The sequence below is a fragment of the Lontra canadensis genome, unplaced genomic scaffold, assembly GCF_010015895.1.
Source record: "Lontra canadensis isolate GAN:19392208 unplaced genomic scaffold, GSC_riverotter_1.0 scaffold12, whole genome shotgun sequence".
NCBI classification, from domain to species: domain Eukaryota; kingdom Metazoa; phylum Chordata; class Mammalia; order Carnivora; family Mustelidae; genus Lontra; species Lontra canadensis.
The window spans coordinates 16,266,313-16,283,497 of record NW_022631006.1 but is presented as its reverse complement, the minus strand read 5'-3'; the positions used below and the strand labels follow the sequence as shown (position 1 = coordinate 16,283,497).

General features: G+C 41.0%; 1 long non-coding RNA gene and 1 pseudogene across 1 annotated transcript; one reads left to right on the top strand and one right to left on the bottom strand.

Annotated features, from left to right (window-relative positions):
* Positions 1-6,476: 6,476 nt before the first annotated feature.
* Positions 6,477-9,026, bottom strand: LOC116867401 (annotated as a pseudogene).
* A 1,607-nt stretch (positions 9,027-10,633) lies between these two features.
* Positions 10,634-15,376, top strand: LOC116867171. Its single transcript, XR_004382563.1, has 2 exons — positions 10,634-10,774; positions 15,190-15,376. It is a non-coding gene; the product is annotated as an uncharacterized LOC116867171 (long non-coding RNA).
* The last annotated feature ends 1,809 nt before the right edge of the window (positions 15,377-17,185 follow it).

Sequence of the window (17,185 nt, the reverse complement as noted above, 5' to 3'; positions counted from 1 at the left end):
TATTCATTACAGGTATACAGTATAGCGATTCAACAATTCTATAAGGCAGTGCTCATCACAACTGCATTCCTTAACGCCCATCATCAATTTCACCCATCCCCTTAACAACACCCCTCTGGTTTGTTCTCTATAGTTGAGTCTGTTTCTTAGTTTGTCTCTTTCTTTTTTTCCTTTGTTAATTTTTTTTTTCTTAAATTCCACATATGAGTGAAATCATATGGTATTTCTCTTTCTCTGACTGGCTTATTTCACTTAGCATTATACTCTTCTAGAGCCACCCATGTTGCTTCGAATGGCAAGATTTCATTCTTTTTTTACGGTCAAAATTATGGTCAAAAATTATTCCATCTATCTATCTACCTACCTACCTACCACTCTTCTTTATCCATTGTATCCATTCATCTATCAATGGACACTCAGTTTTTTGGATTTTTTCCCTTTCGGCACTTTGAATATATTATGCCACTCTCTTCTGGCCTGTAAAGTTTCTGTTGAACAATCTGCTGATAGCCTTCTGGGTTTTCTCTTGTATTTACATCAAGTGTTTTCTTTTCTCCTGATTTTAAAATTCCTTCTTTATCACTATTTGCTATTTTAATTACTATGTGTCTTGTGTGGACCTCCTGGGGTTGATTCCTGGGAGATCTCTGTGCCTCCTGGATCTGAATTTCTGTCTTCTTTCCCAAATTGGGAGGGGGGGGGGGGTTCAGCTATTATTTCTTCACATTTTCTAATCCCTTTTCTCTCTTCTTCTTCTGGGATCTCTATAATGCAAATGTTATTACACTTGACTGAGTTCCCCAAGTCTATCCTAATTTCACATAACTTTTTTCTCTCACCTGCTCAGCTTACTTACTTTCAATTACTCAGTCCTCCAGATTGCTGATATGTTCTTCTGCTTCTTCTAACCTGTTATTTGTTCCATCTAGTGCATTTTTAATTTCAATTATTGTGTTCTTTATCTCTGACTGGTTCTTTTTTAATCTCTTTGTTAAGGGTCCTCCACTCTTAAGTTCAGTGAGTATCTTTATGATCATTATTTTAAATTCTCTATCAGGCATGTTACTCATTTCGATTTTCCTTAGGTCCCTTGCTGTAATTTTGTCCTGTTCTTTCATTTGAGACATATTCCTGTCTCATTTCGTCTAACTCTCTGAATCTGTTTCTGTTTGGTAGAAAAGTCTTTGCCCTTGAAAGTAGTGGGCAGTGTGTGCACTTTTAACAAGGTGGTGCCAATCCTTTTCCATAGGGGATGAACAGCTGCCACAGAGACCAGAGCCAGAGGGGGCTTCTCCACAAAGCACATGCAGCAGGCAGAGGCTGGAGAGCATACAAATTGTGTGCGCTGGTCCTTTTCCATGGGGGATGCACAGCTGTCAGCAAGATGGGGCCAGCTGGGGCAGGCAGTTTTAACAAGGTGCACATGTCCTCCATGGGAAGTGACTGCCATGTCACTTCCAGGACTGAGGCTCCGCCAAGTGTGTAGTCCAGATATGCAATGTTGGCAAGGTTTGTACTAGTCTTCTAGGGGAAGGGACTTGCAGTGCTGGGATTGGGTCAAGCCTAGCTGGAGGGCGCAGCATGTGGTTTAAGCAGTTAGGTAGTGATTGTCAGTGCTTCGCTGGTTTCTGCACGTGGCTCTGTGTTTATGCTGGGGGGAGTATGTGTATGGCGGGGAAGGAATGATGTCTGCCAGCTCCTTTGGATAAATAAGATGTGGTATATTTTAATTGAACTTAATTGAAATCAAGTCCTTAGCTGAACTCTGAGATTAGTGAATAATTCTCCCTACCATATCCCCCAGGCATTTTTCCAATTGCTGCTTCTTAGCCAAATCTTAGCCAAATCTCCATGAGCTATTTTTTGTGCTGTCTCTTTAAGGGCAGGGACTCCGTTTCCTATCACTCTCCCAGCTCTGAAACTGCTGATTTGTAATTTTCCAGGCTGTAAGTCCTGTGGGTATAAGAACTCATGAAATTTGGGCGCCTGGGTGGCTCAGTGGGTTAAGCTTCTGCCTTCAGCTCAGGTCATGATCTTAGGGTCCTGGGAATGAGCAAGGGATCAAGCCCTGCATCTGGGCTCTCTGATCAGCAGGGAGCCTACCCCTCCTCACCTGTGATCTCTCTGTCAAATAAATAAATAAAATCTTAAAAACAAAAAACAAAAAACTCATGAAATTCAGCCCAGCCCCTCTGGTTTTCAAAGCCAAATGTTTTAGGGATTCCTCCTGCCAGTGTAGGCTCCCAGGTGTGATAGTCTGTTTCTCTATCCTCACCACACCCATAGCTCTCTTCCTTCAACAACCAGACACATGGGATTTAACTCTCTATCTCATCTCTGCCCTTCCTACCCTCTTCCATGCAGACTCTCCTCTACATTTAGTTGTGGTGTTTGTTTTGCCAGTCTCCAGGTCGTTTCCGCAGTTATTTACACTGATGTTAGTGTTATCTATAGTTGTGTCTGTGGGACGAGGTGAGCTTAGGGTCCTCCTACTTGGCTATCTTCCCCAGAAATCCAGAACAATCAAAAGTAGACTTTTTTTTGAAGATTTATTTATTTATGAGAGAGAGAGAGCGAGCGAGCACATGAACAGGGGCTAAAGGAGCAGAGGGAGAGGAAGAGAAAGTCTTAAGCAGAGTCTGTGCTGAGCACGGAGCCCAACCCAGGCAGGGCTCCATCTTAAAACCCTGAGATCCCACCACCCAAGCCAAAACCAATAATCAGTCGCTCAACTGACTGTGCCACCCAGGTGCCCCTTGAATGTAGACATTTTAAAAAATAAATTACTCTACATACTTCTATATGATTTGAATTTTTACATCTTTTATTATTTGTGTATAGTTCATTCTTTTAAAAAATAAGGTAGTTACATAGGCAGAAAGAAAAAAATACCTTCTTTACATCCCCAGCCAGAGATGATCACTTATCAGTGTTCAATTTGGCATGGTTAGCTTTTCAAGAGATTTTCATTTTTTGTTTTATTTGTATTTTATTTTAAAAATTTAAAAGATTTTACTTTTAAGTAATCTCTACACCCAACATGGGGCTCCAACCCACTACCCTAAGATCAAGAGTTTCATGCTCCACCAAGTGAACCAGCCATGCACTGCTGTTTAATTAACTAGTTAATTAATTAATTTTATATTAAATTTTAGTTTAATATAAAATTAATTTAAAAGATTTTATTTATTTATTTGACAGAGAGAGAGCACAAGCAGCGGGGGCAGCAGGCAGAGGGAGAGGGAGAAGCAGGCTCCTGCTTAGCAGGGAACCCACAGGGCACCATCCCAGGACACCGGGATCATGACCTGAGTGGAAGGCAGCCTCTTAACTGACTGAGTCACCCAGGTGCCCCTGTTATATGTTTTTTAAATGGTCACTGTTGAAACTGAAGATGACACAAATACATGGAAAGACAGTCTCTGCTCACAGATTGGGAAAGCAAATATTGTTACAATGTCCACACTATCTAAAGCAATCTACTAATTTATGCAATTCCCCATCAAAATGTCAACAGCATTTTTCATAGAACTAGAATGAACAGTCCTAAAATTTGTATGGAGCCACAACAGACTCTGAATAGGCAAAGCAATCTGGAGAAAGAAGAATAAAATCATAGTCCCAGATTTCAAAATATACTATAGCTTTGTAGTATATCAGTAGTAATCAAAATAGTACAGTATTGGCACAAAAATAGGAACATATTTCAATGGAACTGAATAGAGAGCCCAGAAATAAACCCATGATTATATGGTAAATTAATCTACAACAAAGAAGGCAAGAATATGGAATGGGAAAAAGAGTCTCTTTAACAAACAGTGTTGGTAAAATTGGACAGCTACATGAAAAGAATGCAACCGGACCACTTTCTGACACCATACACAAAAATAAACTCAAAATGGATTAAGGACCTAAATGTGAGACCTTAAACCATAAAAATCCTAGAAGGGAACACAGGCAGTAATTTCTCTGACATCAGCCATAACATCTTTCTAGATACTTTTCCTGAGGCAACAGAAAGAGAAGCAAAAATAAACTATTAGGACTATATAAAAATAAAAAGCTTCTGCACAGCAAAGGAAACAACCAACAAAACAAAAAGACAACCTATTGAATGGGAGAAGATATTTGCAAATCACACATATGATAAAGGTTTAGATCCAAAATAAGTGAAGAACTATAAAACTCAACACACTCAAAAACAAATAATCTGATTAAAATGGGCAGAAAACATGAACAGACATTTCTCCAAAGAAGACATACAGATGGCCAACAGATACATGAAAAGATGATCAACATCACTTGTCCTCAGGGAAATGCCACAATGAGATATTCCCTTATACCTGACAGAATGGCTAAAATAAAAAACACAAGAGACAGTGGTGTTGGAGAGGATATGGAGAAAAAGAACACTTGTTCATTGTTGGTGGGAATACAAACTGACGCAGCTCCTGTGGAAAACACTAAGGAGTTAAAGATAGAATTATCATATGATGCATTAATTCCACTACTGGGTATTTCCAAAGAATACAAAAACACTAATTCGGAGGAATACATGCACCCCTATGTTTACTGCAGCATTATTTACAGTAGCCAAATTATAGAAGTAGCCCAAGTATTAATAATGGATGAATAGATAAAGAAGATGTCATGTGTGTGTATGTGTGTGTGTGTGTATACACACATATATATAATAGAATACTACCTAGCCATAAAACAGACTGAAATCTTTCCATTTGAATTACATGATGGATCTAGAGGGTATAATGCTAACTAACGAACGAAGTCAGCCAGAGGGAAAAAAAATATGATTTCACTCATATGTGGAATTTAAGAAACAAAACAAATGAACAAAGAAAAAAAAGACAAACCAAACAACAACAACTACAGAAACAGACTCTTAACCACAGAGAAAAAACCGGTGGTTACCGGAAGGGAGGTAGGTGGGAAGATGAGTAAAATAGGCAAAGGGGATTAAGAGTACACATATCTTGATGAGCACTGAAAGTTGCTGAATCAACTATACTGTACACCTGAAACTAATACAACACTGTATGTTAATTATACCGGAATGAAGAAGGGAAGGAAGGGAGGAAGGGAAGGAGGAAGGAAGGAATGAAGGAAGGAGAAGGAAGGAAGGGACGGAAAGGAAAAGAGAGGAAGGGAGAAAAGAAAGAAAGAGAAGGCGGGAAGGAGGGAGGGAGGGGGAAAGGGAGAAAGGAAGGCAGGCAGGCAGTCTGGCAAGCAGCATTGCACTGAGTGTACATATTCCCAAGAACATGGCTTTGGAAAGTATTATTTTGTTTAATGTCCAGTTTTTCAAATTATATTTTGATAATGTCAGAAGAAATAAAATATAAGAAATGGTCACTGGTATTATTATTATGTTTATTTAAAAATTTTATTAAATAATAATTGTTACATCTCACTTTTTTTTCACTCTAATGAAAACATTAGAAAAACATTTTTTTTTTTCCTAATGAAAACATGGCATACATGGAAACAATACAGGCACTGGCAACTGTTGTCTTTTCTAGTGTTTGTGTACAACCACTCTCCCAATATCTTTGGGCTGTTGCTTTTTACTTTATTTTATACCCTAAGTTCTTGAGGAAAAATTCAAGGTCTTTCCTTAATAAAATAAATATTTTGTCTGTGATATGGCCATTAAGGTTTTAGGGGTAAAAATAGCTTTATCTCTCCCTGTATTCTAGGCTTTTTTTTCTTTTTAATTTTCATTTTTTAATTCAGTGAAATTTAGTTTAGTTTCCAACTTCATAATTTTGGTTTCTAGCATTATCTATTTTCAGTTCATTGCCTTTTAAACTTCTAGCTTTAGCCATATGCTTGTTATTAGATTCCTCTTTTTTGTAAAGAACAGCCTATTCATCTGCCATTGGAACATCCCATGGAATCTCACTGAAGATCAGAAACAGTTTTTAGAGGTCTCAACCTTCTCTTTTAACCTTCACAAAGGTAGTGTCGTACTGACCTCTTTACTATCCCTATGGAATATACCGGAGTTCTCAACTTACTGATTCCCTGTCTGAACGAACAGAACTTTTTTTCAGAAGTGTGATATGGCATAAAAAAATTCATAATCCCTACTTTGATCTAATTTTCTTTTAGTATCTGAGTTCTAACTCTTCTCTTTATAATCCATTTCTGACCTTTGAACATATCTATCTTGTCCTATCTCTATAGGTTCTGGTTTCAACTCATGCTGTCAGGGGACTTTCTCACTTTGGCTCTTGGTAGATATACTATCCTAGGCAAGTGCTGGCCCTTGATGGGCATCATTCTGTTATAGCAAAAATGTTTCTCAAATGGCATCTGATATGGTCTAAATAAGATTGATCTTTACTATAGTCTAATTAAGATTAAGTAATAAATACTCATTGCTTAGAAATAATTAACCATTGAACTAAAGTCAACAGAACTCTTTTTTTCTAATATTAAAATATACAATTGTTTGGAGGGGAGGGGAAACAACTTGAAATAAATCAGAGAATACCTTCACATTCATCGTTCTTCTCATATATTTCAAATTTGTACTTAATGCCTTCTTCCTTCTGGACATTAGAAAGATTGAATGAATGAATCAATTTCTGGAAAAAAAGTGTCACTTTCAAATCCTGCATAATCCTTGTCACAAATAGTCTAAGGTGGCCTGGCTTGTTCACAGCTTTCTTATAAACAGAACTGCCTCCCAACTATTCTAATCATGTCCACTTTATTTGCTAATTCTGGTTGCTCAAAAAATTTTAAGACATCATCCAGGATTTCAGCAAGAAAATGAGTTTCTTATGGATGTTCCTTGAGGTCTTTGAACACTAAATTAATAAAATTAATTAAATTTAATCAAATTAAATGTCTTTTAAAAGTAGATTCTTCTCGGGAATAGAGAACCATGTCTTCCTACCCATAATCACCAAATTCTGTTTACCTTCTACCGAGGAGTTATGTGGTCATTCTTTTGAAATACTTGAACTCATTCCCGAATGAGGGCCACAGCAGGTCCCCGTTCTTGCTGATATCCCTGTTCTGGGACACAGAGAGGACACAGTTTAGCAGACAAACCTTGACAGCAGCTGATACACACCTCTGAGCTGGCACACCAGCCCAGCTTTACGGGGAAATTGTCTCCTTGGACTCAAGCCTTTCAGAAAAAAATCAAAGACTAGCCAAAGACTAACTAACTGGGTCCTAGATATCAGAGCAGTTTGATTGGAAAATTCATGCATTAAAAACAATTCTGGGGGTGTGGCTCAGTGGGTTAAAGCCTCTGCCTTGGGCTCGGGTCATGATCTCAGGGTTCTGGGATCAAGCCCCGAGTTGGGCTCTCTGCTCAGTGGGAAGCCTGCTTCTCCTCTCTCTGTCTGCCTGCCTCTCTGCCTACTTGTGATCTGTCTGTCAAATAAATAAATAAATAAATAAAATCGTATTAAAAAACAAACAAACAAACAAACAAACAAAAAACCAATTCTGATTCTTTGGAGAGCAAAAGAAGGAAGGTAAACCTTAGGGGGAAAAGAAAACCTGGTAAATAGAAATGAGAAAAAAAATTTAGTCATGTATCAAGCACTTACTATGATTAAAAAGTCTCTGACACAAAGAAGACATTTCTGTCTTTATAGCACACAGGCCTAACTGAAGACTGCGGTAATGTATGTGAGGCTTCCCAACCCCCATGGGCCACTTCCTCTTTTTACTGTCTTCATTAGAAAAAACAGTGAGCACTCTTGCTGCCACACAAGGCCACAGTACTATTTGAAGGGGTTTTCTAGGCATCCTGACTGTCTAGAAACATGCATGTCATTTTCATCATCTGAAGAATCAGGGAGTATGTTAGGTTGAGCTCCGGCAGAAGCAGTCCCCAATGCCAGAATCTGGATGTATATGACTTATAAAAACAGGTATTCAAGGAGAAATCAATAAGGGCTTGGGGAGGCGGGGAGAAAGAGAGGGAATGGGAAGAAGCCAAGTGAAGGGGTGATTTCAGAAGTCACACACTCAGCCTGGTCCCAGGGGAGCTCTAAAACACAGGAATACCCCTCAAAGTTAGTTCTGCCCTGGAGCAAAGGAGCTGGGCTTTGGCACCTCATATCGGCTTGTTTTTGGCTATATGTTACAGAGTGTGTTGTGGGATGAACATGAAATTCCCAGGTACTACCAGCTCACTCCAGTGCCTTAGGGTAACCTGCAGGGCAGGGGGGTAATGTGCAGGTACTAGTTGTTAGCAGCAAAATATGAAAAAGCTGGGTATGGACTCACAGAGTCTGGGTGGGGCATTAGTGTGCTACTGAGAGTTTCCTGTTAACTTCCTCTGCAGGGCCCACAACACATGCAGTCCCTAACTTCCATTAAAAGTTCCAAATTTCTAGGGGCTAGCATTAAAATATAGATGCCACTGAACTCAGACCTAAGTTTGAATCCTAATTCCACAAAAGAAACTGGAGAAATCATTACTACTGGCTTGACCCTTTGGACCATATCCATAAAATGGGATAATTATTCCTACATCATAAAGTTTATTCACTTAATCAATCAGTTATTCAATAAATATGGAGCATCTACACCATGCCAGACACTGTTCAAGCGTTATTCTGAGAAGGAGATGGTAAGAAGAGCTCTGTGAAATGTACAGCTCCGGGCAACTGCTTTTACTTGCAGTGTTATTTATTTTCATAGCTTCCTAGATCAAGTAAAAATGACCTAAACCACAGCAAAGGGATAAAAGGGAAAACTTTTAAGCACTTAACTGGTGAAAAAAACAATCCATGCTTCCACTCCTTTTCATGAAGGGCTTTAGGTAAAAGTCCTCACTCATTCTGGACAGTTCCCCAAAGGGAAGCCTGCTCTCTTCTGGCAGCCTCAGGATTTCTGGGAATGATCTTGATCAGAGAATATACAAACTGCATTCTCAGGAGCTTCTGGTCCTGCCTCTGACACAGTTCATCCTCTTTCAAACCTCTTAATTTTTCCCAGCCTCAGTTTTCTTACCTGTAAAATGAAGTTTTCTTCATAAGCGGGTCATGTGTATATGGGAGCCTTCTCTGCTAGATTTTTACGGCGGGGAGTCAGTTCTCAAGCTCAGGCTTGACAGACTGAGATGGACACAGGCCCCAGGACTCCACTGTAGATTAGAAGTTTTAACTCCAATCAAATCCAACCCCCCCACCCCATTTTCTCCAACACTTCCTTATTACAATTCTTTAATGGTACCCCTTTACTAATTCAATTGTGAAGGCTAAGCAATTTAGTATGTGAATGCTCTGGCCCAGAGGCTCATGGAAGGAGTACCATATGCTTGCAACTGGTCTAGGATCTCTGTAAGCCATGACACTGAAGACAGAGTGGCACTATATTGATGGCTCAGAATCAGATATAGTATTGCTGTCTGTGGTGTGTTCCTCCTAAACAGTGAATATCTCTAGGAAAAATTCCAAATACAAAAAACAAACTGAAAACACATTTTCCTTTTAGTTATCTGATAGTTGGGTTCCTGGAAAATTCAGTTATATGGTCCTATTACCTGCCTGACCCCCTGATCTCAGAAAATCTCAAGCAGAGGATTCTGCTTAGCCAGCCTACCTTGTAGGAACTAGATTTTAGAAGCTTCTGTCTAGCTATCAGTCTTATCTTTTAGAAACAAACTAACAAACTGCTGGAACAGAAAAAGAAATATTTGAGGAAGGTGCCTGCCCAGATGATTCAGAAAGTGTGGCAGTTACCGCAACCTCATTGTAATGTTGAAATCCCCTTCTGAATATCCCAAATGTTAATAAAAGGAGCCTGCTTTCCTTTGTTCTGGGATAGCAGCTGTGAAAATGATTCCCCATAATCTCCCTGTCTGTACAAATAAAGTTGCCCCTGAGGCAACTCTATTTGGTGTAGTCTCTGTCCATAAGTCATGGAGGAGTGGACCCACTTTGGTAACAGTCCTGGCATACTAAATAGTTAATACAGGGGATCCTGGGTGGCTCAGTGGGTTAAGCCTCTGCCTTCAGCTCAGGTCTTGATCCCAGGGTCCTAGGATTGAGCCCCACATCCGACTCTCTGCTCAGCAGGGAGCCTGCTTCCCACTTTCTCTCTCTGCCTGTTTCTCTGCCTACTTGTGATCTCTGTCAAATAGATAAATAAAATCTTAAAAAAATAGTTAATACATATTCAAGAAATAAAATAATTGAAAAATAAAACATATTTTTACATGTGATTGTGAAGACCAGATTATAAGCAGGTTTCCATACATTGAAAGAGAGAGAGAGAGAGAATGATTGAATATGTGTGTGGGGCGGGGGTGGGGTGGGGTGGTGGGAAGCTGGGGTCCCTGGCCCTCAGCCCCTATGCCAGTTGGAACAACTAAAAATAGCCGTGTTAATTTCCAAAGTTTTTAGAAAGGCATATTGCCTCTATTGAATGAGAACCACTTTTCTAGAGAGTAGAGAGTTGCTGAGCTAATAATCAGGGGAAAGAATAAACAAACCGGTGCCTCCTCTTTCTCAGAAAGCAGAAGCCTGCAGGAAGAGGAAACAAAGGAGGGAAACTCCCCTTTTCTAACCTAGAACATGGCTTTCCGCCCAGAGACTGGTGACAAGCCACCACGGACTCAGGTTTTTTGATTGGTCAGTTGAGAAACTAAAATAGTTGGGTTAAAAGGAGGGAAACCCCCAATTCTTTCCGCCGTCCCGTCGATAACTTGCACTGAGACCCCTCGCTTCATGACATTGGCTATTTTTCGCTGAGCGCTGCCGCCAGCCTGAGCGAGTTCACGGTAAGCTCCTGTCCCATGCCGCCCCCTCCCTCCGCTTCTCTCTATCCGCAGGCTCTCCCTGGCCCTGTAGCAAATCTGTCCTTCTTCCGGGCCCAATGTGGCCAGGCAACTGGTTTCGGCTTGCTGAGGCTCTGTCCAGATCCTACAGGGAAGCAGCTGAGAGGCCAGGAAGTGGAGCGCCGCGGGAACGCACGCTTCCAGCGCATTCTCGCTGGATAGTTCTCTGGGCAGGACTGGGCTGATCAGGACAAAATAGCGCAGTCACTGATGGGGTCCGTGGTGGGTGCTGCTTTTTGGGGCAGCTCAGCCTCGACCTGAAGGTTCTGTTTCCCTGGGCACAGCGCGAAGAAGGAAGAGTAGGACAGTCAAAGAAGACAAATACTGGAGGGCGATGATCTGGCAAAAAGCAGGTGTCTGGGGGAGTCTAAAAGAACTGCTTCGGTAATAGGTTGGCGCTTCCAGTGGAGCCCTAGGCATTATGCCTTCGTGAGGGTGCCCTCCTCTCCGTTTTCCTTTAGGACCCCACGCTTCCCCACCAGGTTCTAGGGCCAATGTCTGAATTCAGATTATGTCACATTGTTTTGTGTAACATTTCTATGGCAGCTTATGTGTTTGTTTTGGTAAAAGCTTTATTGAGATGTAATTCACAAACCATACAATTCATCTATTTAAACAATACAATTCAGTGGGCTTTAGTATATTCAGAGTTGTGCAAACATCACCTCAATTTTAGAACATTTTCATTCTCCAAAAAGAAACCCTATACCCATTAGCAGTCACTTCCTATTTCTCCTCAATACTCCAGGCCTAAGGAACAACTCATCTTTCTGTCGCTATGGATTTGCCTGTTCCTGACATTTCATATTAATGGAATCATACAGCTTATGGTCTTTCGTGATTGGATTCTACTACCTAATACGATGTTTTCAAAGATCACACATATTATAGCAAGTATCTGTACTTTATTCTTTTTTACTGCTCAATAAAATTCCATTGTATTGATACACATTTTGTTTACCCATTCATTAATGGGCATTTGGGTTGTTTCCACTTTTTCGCTATTAATATTGTTATCAACATTCACGTACAAGTTTTCAGATTGGACAGATGTTTTCAGTTCTCTTGGGTATACACCTAAGAGTGGAGTTGCAGGGTCATATTGATAAGGGAGCAGGAGGCTGACTGAGGACAAAGCAAAAGCTGGCACATTGCACCCCCTCTCCACCCGCTCCCCTCGGTAATATGTGTAACATTCCTCAGGCACCCCTGACCGCCATAAACGAGAAACAAATAGTTAACTTGCAGAGATCACAATCCTGCAAGACAGGAATCTCCCAACTATCTTGATGTTAATGGCTTGCCAAAAGACAACAATGATCAAGCCTCGAGACCTCTGGTATCCCGGCACCTTGTAGGCCCTCTTTAGCATATGAAAGTTCCGTTGAAAACTCTCTTTCCCTCACCTTTCCCCAACCACAGGGTACACAGCCTGCCATCCCTCACAACCCAGGGCAGCAGCTCTTCCTGCCCACGGGTCCTGTCCCCGTGCTTTAATAAACCACCATTTTGCACCAAAGATGTCTCAAGAATTCTTTCTTGGTCATCGGCTCTGGACCTCAGCCCACCGAACCTCACCTAGGTCCTAGAACTTCATCAATATGGTAACTCTCTATTTAACCCTTTGAGGAACTGACAGACTGTTTCCCAAAGCTGCTGCACCATTTTACAATCCTACCAGCACTATATCAGAATCCCAATTTTTCTGCATCCTCACCAACACTTTATATTGTCTATTTTTTAAAGATCATTTTTTACCCCAAAGATTTTATTTATTTGACACAGAGAGATCACAAGTAGGCAGAGAGGCAGGCAGAGGGGGAGGGGAAAGCAGGCTCCCCGCGGAGCAGAGAGCCCGATGTGGGGCTCGATCCCAGGACCCTGGAATCATGACCTGAGCTGAAGGCAGAGGCTCAACCCACTGAGCCACCCAGGTGCCCCTATCTATTTTTTAAATTATAGTCATCCCAGTGGGTGTGAAACTGTATCTCATTATGGCTTTAATCCGCATTTCCCTAATGATGACTGAAGGTGCATTATTTTTTAAATTACAAAATAATTTTTAGAAAAGACTTACATGCTGAAGTTTTGAGAACTGTAAGTATTTACATCATTCGCCCAAAGTCACAGAGCCTAGACCCAAACCAAGTCTCTTTATGGCAAATGATTGAACTCCATCCCTTCTTTTATAAAACAGAATCTGGGATAAAACTTTTCAAGAAAATTTCTCTTGATAGCTGTTAGAAAAGGAATGCTGGGCAAGATGAACCTCTGCATAGACTAAATGGGTCATTTCTTATTTGTTATTAGAAACCCAAAGGTGCAAAGAACTTTTTGGTCTCTCCATTTTTACTTTGTAAAAAATAAGTGTTTTCAAGGTGCCTGGGTGGCTTAGTCAGTTAAGGGACCCTCTTGATTTTGGCTCAGATCATGATCTCAGGGTTTTTGAGATTGAGTCCCCAGTCAGGAGTCAGGCAGGCTCTGTGCTGGGTGTAGAGTCTGCTTAAGATACTCTCTCAACCTTTCTCTCTGCTCCTCCTCCTCCTTCTCTTACTCTCTTAAAAAAAAAAAGTTTCCTTGAGATCCTCACACTGGATCTTGGATGAAGTAGTGACCCTTTCTTGGTATGAAGTGATTTTTTCTTTTTAAAATTTCTTTACCTATCATTTGAGAGAGAGAGAATGAATGGGGGGGGGACAAAGGGAGAGGGAGAGACGGTCCCAAGCCAATTCCACACCGAGCATGGGGCTCAAAGCCATGACCCCAGACCATGATCTGAGCTGAAATGCTTAGTTGAATGCACCACTTAGGTGTCCCGGCACAGTGACTTTGTGCTCTTCTTCATGTAAGTGCCCTTTGGGCTTCTCCTTTCCACTGCCATCAGGACATGGAATGTGGAAAGATGAAAGTTTAAACTTTAAGTGCATAACTATCAAAATATTTTGAGTACACATTTTTTTCCTTTGGATATCTATCAATTTTACATTATTTTACTTATCAATCTTACTTTAGATATTCCCAAAACTTAATTTTTCTTTTTTTTTCAGTTAAAAATTCAGATTGCATTTTCTTAAAAGTCATAAACCTGTACCTACCCACACATGTGGGAACACAGTGGCTGTGGAAGTGGAGACAGGAGGAACTAGAATCAGAGTTCAAATATGCCAGAAACTCTGGGCTCTAAATTCTTACATAGAATTTAGTTAGAGAGTAACTGACCAACAGGTCTGAGACACTGGAGACTTTAACATTCGCTGTAAACTTTGGCACAGCTCACTTACTTCTCTGAAGACTAGATCCAACAAGCATAATGAATACAAGAATGTGCTATGGTAGCATGGTGAATTCCAGACAAACCCAAGAATTCCTTACAGCTGCGGAAGGAGGCCCAATTCCTGAGATGGTCTTAGAATCAGAACTGATAGCTCTCAGGAAAAGTGATGAAATAGCTGACCTCACCTGTGAATCCCTAGAACCTACATTGATTGACCTAACTTGCCACAACTCTGTTGTGATTGCTGAAGAAAGGAAGTGGCCAGGGGGAAACCATTGTGACTCCAAGGTCAAATTGGCAGCTTTGTGGTGAACAGTGATAAGGAGGAGTTGATGAGAAACAGTGATGTGTATGTGACCAACAATACCTGCCATAATCCCCTGGAAGAAGCTTTAAGTACTACCTGGTTATATCTGGTGTTGAATTTGTATGGATGGGTACTGCGAGATTGAACTGAGTAGGTGACGCACTTACTCTACAGAATGTGGCCACATCTTCTGCAGTCAGTGCCTCTGCACTTCCCTTAAATATAATAAAAATTGCCCAGTTTGTTTGAAAAAACTCAACTGCTATCAGTGCCACTGCATTTATATATGAGCTGTGCTGTGTCATTTAGGAGAGATAGAACCCTTAGCATGGAAACATGCCTCATGCACAAACTATGGGTTGCTGGCATGCAGTATAATGGACTCGAAAAGGCTGCTTTAGGGGCACCTGGGTGGCTCAGTGGGTTAAAGCCTCTGCCTTCGGCTCAGGTTATGATCTCAGGGTTCTGGGATTGAGCCCTGCATCAGGCTCTCTGCTCCGTGGGAGCCTGCTTCCCCCTCTCTCTCTGCCTGCCTCTCCGCCTACTTGTGATCTCTGTCTGCCAAATAAATAAATAAAATCTTTAAAAAGAAAAAAAGAAAAGGCTGCTTTAAAAAATTGTTCTCTGGAGTATATAAAAAATTCTTTCATTTCTCACACACTGTGAGACTGCTTTTTGGTTCCTTTAGTTTCCTACTTTAGGGCTGGACTTTAGTTGTCACAATGTGCCAGAGACTTGTGGTTGTTCTCAAAGCAATTTTTCCTTTTTTTCTCATAGGAATCAATTTTTAAATGACAACACATGGGCATTTTGACTCACATAAACAAGGGCAACATCATAGAGATAGTGGAGCAAGTGGATGGAAGGAACCAGGAAGACTGACAACTTTGCAAGTCAGAGCCACCATACAAATTTGGACTTTTACTTGAGAGATAAATAAACGTTATTCTTGTTTAAGCAACCATATACGAGGTCTTATTTAGAAAAATGGAAACTTTATTTTAATCAAAGGACCAGGCAGGGTGCTGTCTCTGGGTTTCTCTGGATTTCCTGATTCCACTGGAGTAGAAGGAAGTTAGTCAGTCCTTCTGCCATCATCTCCAATCAGCAGGGTTCAGTTGGGTATATGGGCAGGCACCATGTCCCCTGGACTCCTACTGGCCTTTGAGCTAGTCTGAGGAGTTGCCTAGGCATGTGGGAATCTAGGGTTGTTGTTCTGTGCTCTCTGACCTGTCAGGCCAGAGAGGAGATGCCATCACCCTGGCTTTACAGAGGTGTCTGCCTCCACTACCCTGGTCAGCTAATCAACAAGCCATCATGCCTCTCTGTGAACAAACACATCACTGCATCACCATCCCAGCTGCTCCAGGGTCACTCACAGGCCTTAAGAAGACCTCCTCAGCACCCATGCTCCACCTCCAGCCAAACACATGCTTTTTCTTCTTTTGCAGAGGCAATTCATATAGCACTCATAATTCAGCCTGCACTTTAGAACTGGAGAGGATGGAATTTCTACAGTCCTCTCTTCTTTTCCCTCAGAATGAAATGGGCAGTAAAGTTTGTTCCTTACTTTCTGTGGCTATAGCAGTGCTGCTCTCCAACATGGAGGCTCAGTGGTACCAATGGAATGGTGCCCATCCCTGTGTCGTATCTGTTTACACACTGCAGTCTCTGAAATGTCCCACACCCCAGGCATTTGTTGCTTGACTTGGCACAGGCTATGCAAGATGAATGTGGTAGGAGGTGCCTGGGTGGCTCAGTTGATGAATTGGCTGTCTTAGGCTCAGGTCATGATCCCAGAGTCCTGGCTTCCTGCTCAGCGGGGAGCCTGCTTTTGCCCCCACCCCCTGCTCAGGTGCACGTGCATGCGTGCTCTCTATTGCTCCTGCTTGCTCTCTGTCTTAAATAAAGAAAATCTTTTAAAGAAAAGATAAATGTGGTGTACTCCCTTCTGTGGGTTCCTTTGTACATTCTAAAATAAAAAGGGGAAGAAAAAGAGCATGAAAATGAAAAAATTGAAAGCAATTTCCAAATATTACCTTTTTACCTTTCAGTACATCATCTTATGTGTCCTACTTTGGAGACTATTAATTGCTCTGTGACATTGCACAGTGTATCAGAAAACTGGCTAATGATTTAAACATCTGAGGTGCTTATTAAATGCAGAGTATGCTTTTGCACACATTGCCTATGTATCAGGATAAAGAGCAGACTCTCTCTAGTTTGTCAGCAGCCCTCAAACCTCTCTATTGTATTCTCCCTAGCCCACTACACATTTCCCTTACCTGCAAAGCTCATGTAGACATTTGAGTTTTTGACTCTGCTTTAGGGGGAAAAAATAGAGGGGATTCTAACTTTTTCAGAAAATCAAGATGAATTTTATAGACAGCAAAATGAACTGATTTTTAAGTGTATAATTAGATGAGTTTGGATATATATATGTGTGTGTGTGTGTGTGTGTGTGTGTGTGTGTGTGTATAGTCATAATGACCAACACCCCAATCAAAATATAGAACAATTCCATCATTCCAGAAAGTTCCCTTATTCCGTCTTCTAGTCAATCCCCCTCAGCCCCCACAAGCACACTCATACATATGTTTGGGAACACTGACTTTTATTACTTCATTGTCTAGCCCAGCTCATCAGGGAGAAAAATTTGATAGGGATTTAGAGTATAAGCAGTAGATAGGGATCAAATATTTTAGTGGCAGCGTGACTTATAATATTACCTCTTTTAAGAATTGAAGCAAGAAATAAATCAGTGAGAGAAAGA